Source organism: Vidua macroura (assembly GCF_024509145.1).
Source record: "Vidua macroura isolate BioBank_ID:100142 chromosome W unlocalized genomic scaffold, ASM2450914v1 whyW_random_scaffold_38, whole genome shotgun sequence".
Taxonomy (NCBI): domain Eukaryota; kingdom Metazoa; phylum Chordata; class Aves; order Passeriformes; family Viduidae; genus Vidua; species Vidua macroura.
In genome coordinates, this window is record NW_026530535.1 from 5994073 (window position 1) to 6010688 (window position 16616).

Below are 16616 nucleotides of genomic sequence, written 5' to 3' on the forward strand. Positions count from 1 at the left end.
TTCCCAAGCCTTGTAGGGTCAGGCAAGGGGGCTTGGCCGGAGTTCGAGTGTAAGTCTCGGCAGGACGTTCGACCTTACCTCGGCAGGGAGACCAAGCTTCCCAAGCCTAGTAGGAGAGGCAGGCAAGGGGGCTTGGCCGGAGTTCGAGTGTAAGGCTCGGCAGGACATTCGACCTTACCTCGGCAGGGAGACCAAGCTTCCCAAGCCTAGTAGGAGAGTCAGGCAAGGGGGCTTGGCCGGAGTTCGAGTGTAAGGCTCGGCAGGACGTTCGACCTTCCCTCGGCAGGGAGACCAATCTTCCCAAGTCTAGTAGGAGAGTCAGGCAAGGGGGCTTGGCCAGAGTTCGAGTGAAAGGCTTGGCAGGACGTTCGACCTTACCTCGGCAGGGAGACCAAGCTTCCCAAGCCTAGTAGGAGAGTCAGGCAAGGGGGCTTGGCCGGAGTTCGAGTGTAAGGCTTGGCAGGACGTTCGACCTTACCTCGGCAGGGAGACCAATCTTCCCAAGCCTAGTAGGAGAGTCAGGCAAGGGGGCTTGGCCGGAGTTTGAGTGTAAGCCTCGGCAGGACGTTCGACCTTACCTCGCTAGGAAGACCAAGCTTCCCAAGCCTAGTAGGGTCATGCAAGGGGGCTTGTCCGGAGTTCGAGTGTAAGGCTCAGCAGGACGTTCGACCATACCTCGGCAGGGAGACCAAGCTTCTCAAGCCTAGTAGGAGACTCAGGCAAGGGGGCTTGGCTGGAGTTCGAGTGTAAGGCTCGGCAGGACGTTCGACCTTACCTCGGCAGGGAGACCAAGCTTCCCAAGCCTAGTAGGAGATTCGGGCAAGGGGGCTTGGCCGGAGTTCGAGTGTAAGGCTCGGCAGGACATTCGACCTTACCTCGGCAGGGAGACCAAACTTCCCAAGCCTAGTAGGAGAGTCAGGCACGGGGGCTTGGCCAGAGTTCTAGTGTAAGGCTCGGCAGGATGTTCGACCTTACCTCAGCAGGGAGACCAAGCTTTCCAAGCCGAGTAGGAGAGTCAGGCAAGGGGGCTTGGCCGGAGTTCGAGTGTAAGGCTCGGCAGGACATTCGACCTTACCTCGGCAGGGAGACCAAGCTTCCCAAGTCTAGGAGGAGAGTCAGGCAAGGAGGCTTGGCCGGAGTTCGAGTGTAAGGCTCGGCAGGACGTTCGACCTTGCCTCGGCAGGGAGACCAATCTTCCCAAGCCTAGTAGGAGAGTCAGGCAAGGGGGCTTGGCCGGGGTTCGAGTGTAAGGCTCGGCAGGACGTTCGACCTTACCTCGGCAGGGAGACCAAGCTTCCCAAGCCTAGTAGGAGATTCGGGCAAGGCGGCTTGGCCAGAGTTCGAGTGTCAGGCTCGGCAGGACGTTCGACCTTACCTCAGCAGGAAGACCAAGCTTCCCAAGCCTAGTAGGAGAGTCAGGCAAGGGGGCTTGGCCGGAGTTCGAGTGTAAGGCTCGGCAGGACGTTCGACCATACCTCGGCCGGGAGACCAAGCTTCCCAAGCCTATTAGGGGCAGGCAAGGGGGCTGGGCCGGAGTTCGAGTGTAAGGCTCGGCAGGATGTTCGACCTTACCTCGGCAGGGAGACCAAGCTTCCCAAGCCTAGTAGGAGAGTCAGGCAAGGGGGCTTGGCCGGAGTTCGAGTGTCAGGCTCCCCAGGACGTTCGACCTTACCTCGGCAGGAAGACCAAGCTTCCCAAGCCTAGTAGGAGAGTCAGGCAAGGGGGCTTGGCCGGAGTTTGAGTGTTAGGCTCGGCAGGACGTTCGACCTTACCTCGGCAGGGAGACCAAGCTTCCCAAGCTTAGTAGGAGAGTCCGGCAAGGGGGCTTGTCCGGAGTTCGAGTGTAAGGCTCGGCAGGAGGTTCGACCTTACCTCGGCAGGGAGACCAAGCTTCCCAAGCCTTGTAGGGTCAGGCAAGGGGGCTTGGCCGGAGTTCGAGTGTAAGGCTCGGCAGGATGTTCGACCTTCCCTCGGCAGGGAGACCAAGCTTCCCAAGCCTACTAGGTGAGTCAAGCAGGGGGGCTTGGCCGGAGTACGAGTGTAAGGCTCGGCAGGGCGTTCGACCTTACCTCGGCAGGGAGACCAAGCTTCCCAAGCCTAGTAGGGGAGTCGGGCAAGGGGGTTTGGCCAGAGTTCGAGTGTAAGGCTCGGCAGGACGTTCGACCTTACCTCGGCAGGGAGACCAAGCTTCCCAAGCCTTGTAGGGTCAGGCAAGGGGGCTTGGCCGGAGTTTGAGTGTAAGGCTCGGCAGGACGTTCGACCTTACCTCGGCAGGGAGACCAAGCTTCCCAAGCCTAGTAGGAGAGTCAGGCACGGGGGCTTGGCCGGAGTTCTAGTGTAAGGCTCGGCAGGATGTTCGACCTTGCCTCGGCAGGGAGACCAATCTTCCCAAGCTTAGTAGGAGAGTCAGGCAAGGGGGCTTGGCCGGAGTTTGAGTGTTAGGCTCGGCAGGACGTTCGACCTTACCTCGGCAGGGAGACCAAGCTTCCCAAGCTTAGTAGGAGAGTCCGGCAAGGGGGCTTGTCCGGAGTTCGAGTGTAAGGCTCGGCAGGAGGTTCGACCTTACCTCGGCAGGGAGACCAAGCTTCCCAAGCCTATTAGGGTCAGGCAAGGGGGCTTGGCCGGAGTTCGAGTGTAAGTCTCGGCAGGACGTTCGACCTTACCTCGGCAGGGAGACCAAGCTTCCCAAGCCTAGTAGGAGAGTCAGGCAAGGGGGCTTGGCCGGAGTTCTAGTGTAAGGCTCGACAGGATGTTCGACCTTGCCTCGGCAGGGAGACCAAGCTTCCCAAGCCTATTAGGGTCAGGCAAGGGGGCTTGGCCGGAGTTTGAGTGTAAGGCTCGGCAAGAGGTTCGACCTTACCTCGGCAGGCAGACCAAGCTTCTCAAGCCTAGTAGGAGAGTCAGGCAAGGGGGCTTGGCCGGAGTTCGAGTGTAAGGCTCGGCAGGACGTTCGACCTTACCTCGGCAGGGAGACCAAGCTTCCCAAGCCTAGTAGGTGAGTCAGGCAAGGGGGCTTGGCCGGAGTTCGAGTGTAAGGCTCGGCAGGATGTTCGACCTTACCTCGGCAGGGAGACCAAGCTTCCCAAGCCTAGTACGAGAGTCAGGCAAGGGGGCTTGGCCGGAGTTCGAGTGTAAGGCTCGGCAGGACGTTCGACCTTACCTCGGCAGGGAGACCAAGCTTCCCAAGCCTAGTAGGAGAGTCAGGCAAGGGGGCTTGGCCGGAGTTCGAGTGTTAGGCTCGGCAGGACGTTCGACCTTACCTCGGCAGGGAGACCAAGCTTCCCAAGCCTAGTAGGAGAGTCAGGCAAGGGGGCTTGGCCGGAGTTCGAGTGTAAGGCTCGGCAGGACGTTCGACCATACCTCGGCAGAGAGACCAAGCTTCCCAAGCCTAGTAGGAGAGTCAGGCAAGGGGGCTTGGCCGGAGTTCGAGTGTAAGGCTCGGCAGGACGTTCGACCATACCTCGGCCGGGAGACCAAGCTTCCCAAGCCTATTAGGGGCAGGCAAGGGGGCTTGGCCGGAGTTCGAGTGTAAAGCTCGGCAGGATGTTCGACCTTACCTCGGCAGGGAGACCAAGCTTCCCAAGCCTAGTAGGAGAGTCAGGCAAGGGGGCTTGGCCGGAGTTCGAGTGTCAGGCTCCCCAGGACGTTCGACCTTACCTCGGCAGGAAGACCAAGCTTCCCAAGCCTAGTAGGAGAGTCAGGCAAGGGGGCTTGGCCGGAGTTTGAGTGTTAGGCTCGGCAGGACGTTCGACCTTACCTCGGCAGGGAGACCAAGCTTCCCAAGCTTAGTAGGAGAGTCCGGCAAGGGGGCTTGTCCGGAGTTCGAGTGTAAGGCTCGGCAGGAGGTTCGACCTTACCTCGGCAGGGAGACCAAGCTTCCCAAGCCTTGTAGGGTCAGGCAAGGGGGCTTGGCCGGAGTTCGAGTGTAAGTCTCGGCAGGACGTTCGACCTTACCTCGGCAGGGAGACCAAGCTTCCCAAGCCTAGTAGGAGAGTCAGGCAAGGGGGCTTGGCCGGAGTTCTAGTGTAAGGCTCGACAGGATGTTCGACCTTGCCTCGGCAGGGAGACCAAGCTTCCCAAGCCTATTAGGGTCAGGCAAGGGGGCTTGGCCGGAGTTTGAGTGTAAGGCTCGGCAAGAGGTTCGACCTTACCTCGGCAGGCAGACCAAGCTTCTCAAGCCTAGTAGGAGAGTCAGGCAAGGGGGCTTGGCCGGAGTTCGAGTGTAAGGCTCGGCAGGACGTTCGACCTTACCTCGGCAGGGAGACCAAGCTTCCCAAGCCTAGTAGGTGAGTCAGGCAAGGGGGCTTGGCCGGAGTTCGAGTGTAAGGCTCGGCAGGATGTTCGACCTTACCTCGGCAGGGAGACCAAGCTTCCCAAGCCTAGTACGAGAGTCAGGCAAGGGGGCTTGGCCGGAGTTCGAGTGTAAGGCTCGGCAGGACGTTCGACCTTACCTCGGCAGGGAGACCAAGCTTCCCAAGCCTAGTAGGAGAGTCAGGCAAGGGGGCTTGGCCGGAGTTCGAGTGTTAGGCTCGGCAGGACGTTCGACCTTACCTCGGCAGGGAGACCAAGCTTCCCAAGCTTAGTAGGAGAGTCCGGCAAGGGGGCTTGGCCGGAGTTCGAGTGTAAGGCTCGGCAGGACGTTCGGCCTTACCTCGGCAGGGAGACCAAGCTTCCCAAGCCTAGGAGGAGAGTCAGGCAAGGGGGCTTGGCCGGAGTTCGAGTGTAAGGCCCGGCAGGACGTTCGACCATACCTCGGCAGGGAGACCAAGCTTCCCAAGCCTAGTAGGGTCAGGCAAGGGGGCTTGGCCAGAGTTCGAGTGTAAGGCTTGGCAGGATGTTCGACCTTACCTCGGCAGGGAGACCAAGCTTCCCAAGCCTAGTAGGTGAGTCAAGCAAGGGGGCTTGGCCGGAGTTCGAGTGTAAGGCTCGGCAGGTCGTTCGACCTTACCTCGGCAGGGAGACCAAGCTTCCCAAGTCTAATAGGGGAGTCAGGCAATGGGGCTTGGCCAGAGTTCGAGCGTAAGGCTCGGCAGGACGTTCGACCGTACCTCGGCAGGGAGACCAAGCTTCCCCAGCCTAGTAGGAGAGTCAGGCAAGGGGGCTTGGCCGGAGTTCGAGTGTAAGGCTCGGCAGGACATTCGACCTTACCTCGGCAGGGAGACCAAGCTTCCCAAGCCTAGTAGGAGAGTGAGGCAAGGGGGCTTGGCCGGAGTTCGAGTGTAAGGCTCGGCAGGACGTTCGACCTTCCCTCGGCAGGGAGACCAATCTTCCCAAGTCTAGTAGGAGAGTCAGGCAAGGGGGCTGGGCCAGAGTTCGAGTGAAAGGCTTGGCAGGACGTTCGACCTTACCTCGCCAGGTAGACCAAGCTTCCCAAGCCTAGTAGGAGAGTCCGGCAAGGGGGCTTGGCCGGAGTTCGAGTGTAAGGCTCGGCAGGAGGTTCGACCTTACCTCGGCAGGGAGACCAAGCTTCTCAAGCCTAGTAGGAGAGTCAGGCAAGGGGGCTTGGCCGGAGTTCGAGTGTAAGGCTCGGCAGGATGGTCGACCTTACCTCGGCAGGGAGACCAAGCTTCCCAAGCCTAGTAGGTGAGTTGGGTAAGGGGACTTGTCCGGAGTTCGAGTGTAAGGCTCGGCAGGACATTCGACCTTACCTCGGCAGGGAGACCAAGCTTCCCAAGCCTAGTAGGAGAGTCAGGCAAGGGGGTTTGGCCGGAGTTCGAGTGTAAGGCTCGGCAGGACGTTCGACCATACCTCGGCAGGGAGACCAAGCTTCCCAAGCCTAGTAGGGTCAGGCAAGGGGGCTTGGCCGGAGTTCGAGTGTAAGGCTCGGCAGGACGTTCGACCTTACCTCGGCAGGGAGACCAAGCTTCCCAAGCCTAGTAGGTGAGTCAGGCAAGGGGGCTTGGCCGGAGTTCGAGTGTAAGGCTCGGCAGGACGTTCGACCTTACCTCGGCAGGGAGACCAAGCTTCCCAAGCCTAGTAGGAGAGTCAGGCAAGGGGGCTTGGCCGGAGTTCGAGTGTTAGGCTCGGCAGGACGTTCGACCTTACCTCGGCAGGGAGACAAAGCTTCCCAAGCTTAGTAGGAGAGTCCGGCAAGGGGGCTTGGCCGGAGTTCGAGTGTAAGGCTCGGCAGGACGTTCGACCTTACCTCGGCAGGGAGACCAAGCTTCCCAAGCCTAGTAGGAGAGTCAGGCAAGGGGGCTTGGCCGGAGTTCGAGTGTAAGGCTCGGCAGGACGTTCGACCATACCTCGGCAGGGAGACCAAGCTTCCCAAGCCTAGTAGGGTCAGGCAAGGGGGCTTGGCCAGAGTTCGAGTGTAAGGCTCGGCAGGATGTTCGACCTTACCTCGGCAGGGAGACCAAGCTTCCCAAGCCTAGTAGGAGAGTCAGGCAAGGGGGCTTGGCCGAAGTTCGAGTGTCAGGCTCGGCAGGATGTTCGACCTTACCTCGGCAGGGAGACCAAGCTTCCCAAGCCTAGTAGGAGAGTCAGGCAAGGGGGCTTGGCCAGAGTTCGAGTGAAAGGCTTGGCAGGACATTCGACCTTACCTCGGCAGGGAGACCAAGCTTCCCAAGCCTAGTAGGAGAGTCAGGCAAGGGGACTTGGCCGGAGTTCGAGTGTCAGGCTCGGCAGGACGTTCGACCTTACCTCGGCAGGAAGACCAAGCTTCCCAAGCCTAGTAGGAGAGTCGGACAAGGGGGCTTGGCCGGAGTTTGAGTGTAAGGCTCGGCAGGACGTTCGACCTTACCTCGGCAGGAAGACGAAGCTTCCCAAGCCTAGTAGGAGAGTCCGGCAAGGGGGCTTGGCCGGAGTTCGAGTGTAAGGCTCGGCAGGACGTTCGACCTTACCTCGGCAGGGAGACCAAGCTTCCAAAGCCTAGTAGGGTCAGGCAAGGGGGCTTGGCCGGAGTTCGAGTGTAAGGCTCGGCAGGATGTTCGACCTTACCTCGGCAGGGAGACCAAGCTTCCCAAGCCTAGTAGGTGAGTCAAGCAAGAGGGCTTGGCCGGAGTTCGAGTGTAAGGCTCGGCAGGTCGTTCGACCTTACCTCGGCAGGGAGACCAAGCTTCCCAAGTCCAGTAGGAGAGTCAGGCAAGGGGGTTTGGCCAGAGCTCGAGTGTAAGGCTAGGCAGGACGTTCGACCTTACCTCGGCAGGGAGACCAAGCTTCCCCAGCCTAGTAGGGGAGTCGGGCAAGGGGGCTTGGCCGGAGTTTGAGTGTAAGGCTCGGCAGGACATTCGACCTTACCTCGGCAGGGAGACCAAGCTTCCCAAGTCTAGTAGGAGAGTCAGGCAAGGGGGCTTGGCCGGTGTTCGAGTGTAAGGCTCGGCAGGACGTTCGACCTTCCCTCGGCAGGGAGACCAATCTTCCCAAGTCTAGTAGGAGAGTCAGGCAAGGGGGCTTGGCCAGAGTTCGAGTGAAAGGCTTGGCAGGACGTTCGACCTTACCTCGGCAGGGAGACCAAGCTTCCCAAGCCTAGTAGGAGAGTCAGGCAAGGGGGCTTGGCCGGAGTTCGAGTGTAAGGCTTGGCAGGACGTTCGACCTTACCTCGGCAGGGAGACCAATCTTCTCAAGCCTAGTAGGAGAGTCAGGCAAGGGGGCTTGGCCGGAGTTTGAGTGTAAGCCTCGGCAGGACGTTCGACCTTACCTCGGCAGGAAGACCAAGCTTCCCAAGCCTAGTAGGGTCATGCAAGGGGGCTTGTCCGGAGTTCGAGTGTAAGGCTCAGCAGGACGTTTGACCTTTCCTTGGCAGGGAGACCAAGCTTCCCCAGCCTAGTAGGAGAGTCGGGCAAGGGGGCTTGGCCGGAGTTCGAGTGTAAGGCTCGGCAGGACATTCGACCTTACCTCGGCAGGGAGACCAAGCTTCCCAAGCCTAGTAGGAGAGTCAGGCACGGGGGCTTGGCCGGAGTTCTAGTGTAAGGCTCGGCAGGATGTTCGACCTTGCCTCGGCAGGGAGACCAATCTTCCCAAGCTTAGTAGGAGAGTCAGGCAAGGGGGCTTGGCCGGAGTTCGAGTGTCAGGCTCGGCAGGACATTCGACCTTACCTCGGCAGGGAGACCAAGCTTCCCAAGCCTAGTAGGAGAGTCGGGCAAGGGGGCTTGGCCGGAGTTTGAGTGTAAGGCTCGGCAGGACGTTCGACCATACCTCGGCAGGGAGACCAAGCTTCCCAAGCCTAGTAGGAGAGTCAGGCAAGGGGGCTTGGCCGGAGTTCGAGTGTAAGGCTCGGCAGGACGTTCGACCATACCTCGGCAGGGAGACCAAGCTTCCCAAGCCTAGTAGGAGAGTCAGGGAAGGGGGCTTGGCCAGAGTTCGAGTGTAAGGCTCGGCAGGACATTCGACCTCACCTCGGCAGGGAGACCAAGCTTCCCAAGCCTAGTAGGAGAGTCAGGCAAGGGGGCTTGGCCGGAGTTCGAGTGTAAGGCTCGGCAGGACGTTCGACCTTCCCTCGGCAGGGAGACCAAGCTTCCCAAGCCTAGTAGGAAAGTCAGGCAAGGGGGCTTGGCCGGAGTTCGAGTGTAAGGCTCGGCAGGACGTTCGACCTTCCCTCGGCAGGGAGACCAATCTTCCCAAGTCTAGTAGGAGAGTCAGGCAAGGGGGCTTGGCCAGAGTTCGAGTGAAAGGCTTGGCAGGACGTTCGACCTTACCTCGGCAGGGAGACCAAGCTTCCCAAGCCTAGTAGGAGAGTCAGGCAAGGGGGCTTGGCCGGAGTTCGAGTGTAAGGCTCGGCAGGACGTTCGACCTTCCCTCGGCAGGGAGACCAATCTTCCCAAGTCTAGTAGGAGAGTCAGGCAAGGGGGCTTGGCCAGAGTTCGAGTGAAAGGCTTGGCAGGACGTTCGACCTTACCTCGGCAGGGAGACCAAGCTTCCCAAGCCTAGTAGGAGAGTCAGGCAAGGGGGCTTGGCCGGAGTTCGAGTGTAAGGCTAGGCAGGACGTTCGACCTTACCTCGGCAGGGAGACCAATCTTCCCAAGCCTAGTAGGAGAGTCAGGCAAGGGGGCTTGGCAGGAGTTTGAGTGTAAGCCTCGGCAGGACGTTCGACCTTACCTCGGCAGGAAGACCAAGCTTCCCAAGCCTAGTAGGGGAGTCGGGCAAGGGGGCTTGGCCGGAGTTCGAGTGTAAGGCTCGGCAGGACGTTCGACCATACCTCGGCAGGGAGACCAAGCTTCCCAAGCCTAGTAGGGTCAGGCAAGGGGGCTTGGCCGGAGTTCGAGTGTAAGGCTCGGCAGGACCTTCGACCTTACCTCGGCAGGGAGACCAAGCTTCCCAAGCCTAGTAGGTGAGTCAGGCAAGGGGGCTTGGCCGGAGTTCGAGTGTAAGGCTCAGCAGGACGTTCGACCTTACCTCGGCAGGGAGACCAAGCTTCCCAAGCCTAGTAGGAGAGTCAGGCAAGGGGGCCTGGCCAGAGTTCGAGTGAAAGGCTTGGCAGGACATTCGACCTTACCTCGGCAGGGAGACCAAGCTTCCCAAGCCTAGTAGGAGAGTCAGGCAAGGGGACTGGGCCGGAGTTCGAGTGTCAGGCTCGGCAGGACGTTCGACCTTACCTCGCCAGGAAGACCAAGCTTCCCAAGCCTAGTAGGTGAGTCGGACAAGGGGGCTTGGCCGGAGTTTGAGTGTAAGGCTCGGCAGGACGTTCGACCTTACCTCGGCAGGAAGACGAAGCTTCCCAAGCCTAGTAGGAGAGTCCGGCAAGGGGGCTTGGCCGGAGTTCGAGTGTAAGGCTCGGCAGGACGTTCGACCTTACCTCGGCAGGGAGACCAAGCTTCCAAAGCCTAGTAGGGTCAGGCAAGGGGGCTTGGCCGGAGTTCGAGTGTAAGGCTCGGCAGGATGTTCGACCTTACCTCGGCAGGGAGACCAAGCTTCCCAAGCCTAGTAGGTGAGTCAAGCAAGAGGGCTTGGCCGGAGTTCGAGTGTAAGGCTCGGCAGGTCGTTCGACCTTACCTCGGCAGGGAGACCAAGCTTCCCAAGTCCAGTAGGAGAGTCAGGCAAGGGGGTTTGGCCAGAGCTCGAGTGTAAGGCTAGGCAGGACGTTCGACCTTACCTCGGCAGGGAGACCAAGCTTCCCCAGCCTAGTAGGGGAGTCGGGCAAGGGGGCTTGGCCGGAGTTTGAGTGTAAGGCTCGGCAGGACATTCGACCTTACCTCGGCAGGGAGACCAAGCTTCCCAAGTCTAGTAGGAGAGTCAGGCAAGGGGGCTTGGCCGGTGTTCGAGTGTAAGGCTCGGCAGGACGTTCGACCTTCCCTCGGCAGGGAGACCAATCTTCCCAAGTCTAGTAGGAGAGTCAGGCAAGGGGGCTTGGCCAGAGTTCGAGTGAAAGGCTTGGCAGGACGTTCGACCTTACCTCGGCAGGGAGACCAAGCTTCCCAAGCCTAGTAGGAGAGTCAGGCAAGGGGGCTTGGCCGGAGTTCGAGTGTAAGGCTCCCCAGGACGTTCGACCTTACCTCGGCAGGGAGACCAAGCTTCTCAAGCCTAGTAGGAGAGTCAGGCAAGGGGGCTTGGCCGGAGTTTGAGTGTAAGCCTCGGCAGGACGTTCGACCTTACCTCGGCTGGAAGACCAAGCTTCCCAAGCCTAGTAGGGTCATGCAAGGGGGCTTGTCCGGAGTTCGAGTGTAAGGCTCAGCAGGACGTTTGACCTTTCCTTGCCAGGGAGACCAAGCTTCCCCAGCCTAGTAGGAGAGTCGGGCAAGGGGGCTTGGCCGGAGTTCGAGTGTAAGGCTCGGCAGGACATTCGACCTTACCTCGGCAGGGAGACCAAGCTTCCCAAGCCTAGTAGGAGAGTCAGGCACGGGGGCTTGGCCGGAGTTCTAGTGTAAGGCTCGGCAGGATGTTCGACCTTGCCTCGGCAGGGAGACCAATCTTCCCAAGCTTAGTAGGAGAGTCAGGCAAGGGGGCTTGGCCGGAGTTCGAGTGTCAGGCTCGGCAGGACATTCGACCTTACCTCGGCAGGGAGACCAAGCTTCCCAAGCCTAGTAGGAGAGTCGGGCAAGGGGGCTTGGCCGGAGTTTGAGTGTAAGGCTCGGCAGGACGTTCGACCATACCTCGGCAGGGAGACCAAGCTTCCCAAGCCTAGTAGGAGAGTCAGGCAAGGGGGCTTGGCCGGAGTTCGAGTGTAAGGCTCGGCAGGACGTTCGACCATACCTCGGCAGGGAGACCAAGCTTCCCAAGCCTAGTAGGAGAGTCAGGGAAGGGGGCTTGGCCAGAGTTCGAGTGTAAGGCTCGGCAGGACGTTCGACCTCACCTCGGCAGGGAGACCAAGCTTCCCAAGCCTAGTAGGAGAGTCAGGCAAGGGGGCTTGGCCGGAGTTCGAGTGTAAGGCTCGGCAGGACGTTCGACCTTCCCTCGGCAGGGAGACCAAGCTTCCCAAGCCTAGTAGGAAAGTCAGGCAAGGGGGCTTGGCCGGAGTTCGAGTGTAAGGCTCGGCAGGACGTTCGACCTTCCCTCGGCAGGGAGACCAATCTTCCCAAGTCTAGTAGGAGAGTCAGGCAAGGGGGCTTGGCCAGAGTTCGAGTGAAAGGCTTGGCAGGACGTTCGACCTTACCTCGGCAGGGAGACCAAGCTTCCCAAGCCTAGTAGGAGAGTCAGGCAAGGGGGCTTGGCCGGAGTTCGAGTGTAAGGCTTGGCAGGACGTTCGACCTTACCTCGGCAGGGAGACCAATCTTCCCAAGCCTAGTAGGAGAGTCAGGCAAGGGGGCTTGGCAGGAGTTTGAGTGTAAGCCTCGGCAGGACGTTCGACCTTACCTCGGCAGGAAGACCAAGCTTCCCAAGCCTAGTAGGGTCATGCAAGGGGGCTTGTCCGGAGTTCGAGTGTAAGGCTCAGCAGGACGTTCGACCTTTCCTCGGCAGGGAGACCAAGCTTCTCAAGCCTAGTAGGAGACTCAGGCAAGGGGGCTTGGCTGGAGTTCGAGTGTAAGGCTCGGCAGGACGTTCGACCTTTCCTCGGCAGGGAGACCAAGCTTCCCAAGCCTAGTAGGAGAGTCGGGCAAGGGGGCTTGGCCGGAGTTCGAGTGTAAGGCTCGGCAGGACATTCGACCTTACCTCGGCAGGGAGACCAAGGTTCCCAAGCCTAGTAGGAGAGTCAGGCAAGGGCGCTTGGCCGGAGTTCGAGTGTAAGGCTCGGCAGGACGTTCGACCATACCTCGGCAGAGAGACCAAGCTTCCCAAGCCTAGTAGGGTCAGGCAAGGGGGCTTGGCCGGAGTTCTAGTGTAAGGCTCGGCAGGATGTTCGACCTTCCCTCGGCAGGGAGACCAAGCTTCCCAAGCCTACTAGGTGAGTCAAGAAGGGGGGCTTGGCCGGAGTACGAGTGTAAGGCTCGCCAGGGCGTTCGACCTTACCTCGGCAGGGAGACCAAGCTTCCCAAGCCTAGTAGGGGAGTCGGGCAAGGGGGTTTGGCCAGAGTTCGAGTGTAAGGCTCGGCAGGACGTTCGACCTTACCTCGGCAGGGAGACCAAGCTTCCCAAGCCTTGTAGTGTCAGGCAAGGGGGCTTGGCCGGAGTTCGAGTGTAAGGCTCGGCAGGACGTTCGACCTTGCCTCGGCAGGGAGACCAATCTTCCCAAGCTTAGTAGGAGAGTCAGGCAAGGGGGCTTGGCCGGAGCTCGAGTGTAAGGCTCGGCAGGACGTTCGACCTTACCTCGGCAGGGAGACCAAGCTTCCCAAGCCTAGTAGGTGAGTCGGGCAAGGGGGCTTGGCCGGAGTTCGAGTGTAAGGCTCGGCAGGACGTTCAACCATACCTCGGCAGAGAGACCAAGCTTCCCAAGCCTAGTAGGAGAGTCAGGCAAGGGGGCTTGGCCGGAGTTCGAGTGTAAGGCTCGGCAGGACGTTCGACCATACCTCGGCAGGGAGACCAAGCTTCCCAAGCCTATTAGGGGCAGGCAAGGGGGCTTGGCCGGAGTTCGAGTGTAAGGCTCGGCAGGACGTTCGACCTTACCTCGGCAGGGAGACCAAGCTTCCCAAGCCTAGTAGGAGAGTCCGGCAAGGGGGCTTGGCCGGAGTTCGAGTGTAAGGCTCGGCAGGAGGTTCGACCTTACCTCGGCAGGGAGACCAAGCTTCTCAAGCCTAGTAGGAGAGTCAGGCAAGGGGGCTTGGCCGGAGTTCGAGTGTAAGGCTCGGCAGGATGGTCGACCTTACCTCGGCAGGGAGACCAAGCTTCCCAAGCCTAGTAGGTGAGTTGGGTAAGGGGACTTGTCCGGAGTTCGAGTGTAAGGCTCGGCAGGACATTCGACCTTACCTCGGCAGGGAGACCAAGCTTCCCAAGCCTAGTAGGAGAGTCAGGCAAGGGGGTTTGGCCGGAGTTCGAGTGTAAGGCTCGGCAGGACGTTCGACCATACCTCGGCAGGGAGACCAAGCTTCCCAAGCCTAGTAGGGTCAGGCAAGGGGGCTTGGCCGGAGTTCGAGTGTAAGGCTCGGCAGGACGTTCGACCTTACCTCGGCAGGGAGACCAAGCTTCCCAAGCCTAGTAGGTGAGTCAGGCAAGGGGGCTTGGCCGAAGTTCGAGTGTAAGGCTCGGCAGGACGTTCGACCTTACCTCGGCAGGGAGACCAAGTTTCCCAAGCCTAGTAGGAGAGTCAGGCAAGGGGGCTTGGCCGGAGTTCGAGTGTTAGGCTCGGCAGGACGTTCGACCTTACCTCGGCAGGGAGACCAAGCTTCCCAAGCTTAGTAGGAGAGTCCGGCAAGGGGGCTTGGCCGGAGTTCGAGTGTAAGGCTCGGCAGGACATTCGACCATACCTCGGCAGGGAGACCAAGCTTCCCAAGCCTAGTAGGGTCAGGCAAGGGGGCTTGGCCAGAGTTCGAGTGTAAGGCTCGGCAGGATGTTCGACCTTACCTCGGCAGGGAGACCAAGCTTCCCAAGCCTAGTAGGAGAGTCAGGCAAGGGGGCTTGGCCGAAGTTCGAGTGTCAGGCTCGGCAGGATGTTCGACCTTACCTCGGCAGGGAGACCAAGCTTCCCAAGCCTAGTAGGAGAGTCAGGCAAGGGGGCTTGGCCGGAGTTCGAGTGTAAGGCTCGGCAGGACGTTCGACCATACCTCGGCAGGGAGACCAAGCTTCCCAAGCCTAGTAGGGTCAGGCAAGGGGGCTTGGCCGGAGTTCGAGTGTAAGGCTTGGCAGGACGTTCGACCTTACCTCGGCAGGGAGACCAAGCTTCCCAAGCCTAGTAGGTGAGTCAGGCAAGGGGGCTTGGCCGGAGTTCGAGTGTAAGGCTCGGCAGGACGTTCGACCTTACCTCGGCAGGGAGACCAAGCTTCCCAAGCCTAGTAGGAGAGTCAGGCAAGGGGGCTTGGCCAGAGTTCGAGTGAAAGGCTTGGCAGGACATTCGACCTTACCTCGGCAGGGAGACCAAGCTTCCCAAGCCTAGTAGGAGAGTCAGGCAAGGGGGCTTGGCCGGAGTTCGAGTGTAAGGCTCGGCAGGACGTTCGACCTTACCTCGGCAGGAAGACCAAGCTTCCCAAGCCTAGTAGGAGAGTCCGGCAAGGGGGCTTGGCCGGAGTTCGAGTGTAAGGCTCGGCAGGACGTTCGACCTTACCTCGGCAGGGAGACCAAGCTTCCAAAGCCTAGTAGGGTCAGGCAAGGGGGCTTGGCCGGAGTTCGAGTGTAAGGCTCGGCAGGATGTTCGACCTTACCTCGGCAGGGAGACCAAGCTTCCCAAGCCTAGTAGGTGAGTCAAGCAAGAGGGCTTGGCCGGAGTTCGAGTGTAAGGCTCGGCAGGTCGTTCGACCTTACCTCGGCAGGGAGACCAAGCTTCCCAAGTCCAGTAGGAGAGTCAGGCAAGGGGGTTTGGCCAGAGCTCGAGTGTAAGGCTAGGCAGGACGTTCGACCTTACCTCGGCAGGGAGACCAAGCTTCCCCAGCCTAGTAGGGGAGTCGGGCAAGGGGGCTTGGCCGGAGTTTGAGTGTAAGGCTCGGCAGGACATTCGACCTTACCTCGGCAGGGAGACCAAGCTTCCCAAGTCTAGTAGGAGAGTCAGGCAAGGGGGCTTGGCCGGTGTTCGAGTGTAAGGCTCGGCAGGACGTTCGACCTTCCCTCGGCAGGGAGACCAATCTTCCCAAGTCTAGTAGGAGAGTCAGGCAAGGGGGCTTGGCCAGAGTTCGAGTGAAAGGCTTGGCAGGACGTTCGACCTTACCTCGGCAGGGAGACCAAGCTTCCCAAGCCTAGTAGGAGAGTCAGGCAAGGGGGCTTGGCCGGAGTTCGAGTGTAAGGCTTGGCAGGACGTTCGACCTTACCTCGGCAGGGAGACCAATCTTCCCAAGCCTAGTAGGAGAGTCAGGCAAGGGGGCTTGGCCGGAGTTCGAGTGTAAGCCTCGGCAGGACGTTCGACCTTACCTCGGCAGGAAGACCAAGCTTCCCAAGCCTAGTAGGGTCATGCAAGGGGGCTTGTCCGGAGTTCGAGTGTAAGGCTCAGCAGGACGTTTGACCTTTCCTCGGCAGGGAGACCAAGCTTCCCAAGCCTAGTAGGAGATTCGGGCAAGGGGGCTTGGCCAGAGTTCGAGTGTCAGGCTCGGCAGGACATTCGACCTTACCTCGGCAGGGAGACCAAGCTTCCCAAGCCTAGTAGGAGAGTCGGGCAAGGGGGCTTGGCCGGAGTTTGAGTGTAAAGCTCGGCAGGACGTTCGACCATACCTCGGCAGGGAGACCAAGCTTCCCAAGCCTAGTAGGAGAGTCAGGCAAGGGGGCTTGGCCGGAGTTCGAGTGTCAGGCTCGGCAGGACGTTCGACCATACCTCGGCAGGGAGACCAAGCTTCCCAAGCCTAGTAGGAGAGTCAGGGAAGGGGGCTTGGCCAGAGTTCGAGTGTAAGGCTCGGCAGGACATTCGACCTCACCTCGGCAGGGAGACCAAGCTTCCCAAGCCTAGTAGGAGAGTCAGGCAAGGGGGCTTGGCCGGAGTTCGAGTGTAAGGCTCGGCAGGACGTTCGACCTTCCCTCGTCAGGGAGACCAAGCTTCCCAAGCCTAGTAGGAAAGTCAGGCAAGGGGGCTTGGCCGGAGTTCGAGTGTAAGGCTCGGCAGGACGTTCGACCTTCCCTCGGCAGGGAGACCAATCTTCCCAAGTCTAGTAGGAGAGTCAGGCAAGGGGGCTTGGCCAGAGTTCGAGTGAAAGGCTTGGCAGGACGTTCGACCTTACCTCGCCAGGGAGACCAAGCTTCCCAAGCCTGGTAGGAGAGTCAGGCAAGGGCGCTTGGCCGGAGTTCGAGTGTAAGGCTCGGCAGGACGTTCGACCATACCTCGGCAGGGAGACCAATCTTCCCAAGCCTAGTAGGAGAGTCAGGCAAGGGGGCTTGGCAGGAGTTTGAGTGTAAGCCTCGGCAGGACGTTCGACCTTACCTCGGCAGGAAGACCAAGCTTCCCAAGCCTAGTAGGGTCATGCAAGGGGGCTTGTCCGGAGTTCGAGTGTAAGGCTCAGCAGGACGTTCGACCTTTCCTCGGCAGGGAGACCAAGCTTCTCAAGCCTAGTAGGAGACTCAGGCAAGGGGGCTTGGCTGGAGTTCGAGTGTAAGGCTCGGCAGGACGTTCGACCTTTCCTCGGCAGGGAGACCAAGCTTCCCAAGCCTAGTAGGAGAGTCGGGCAAGGGGGCTTGGCCGGAGTTCGAGTGTAAGGCTCGGCAGGACATTCGACCTTACCTCGGCAGGGAGACCAAGC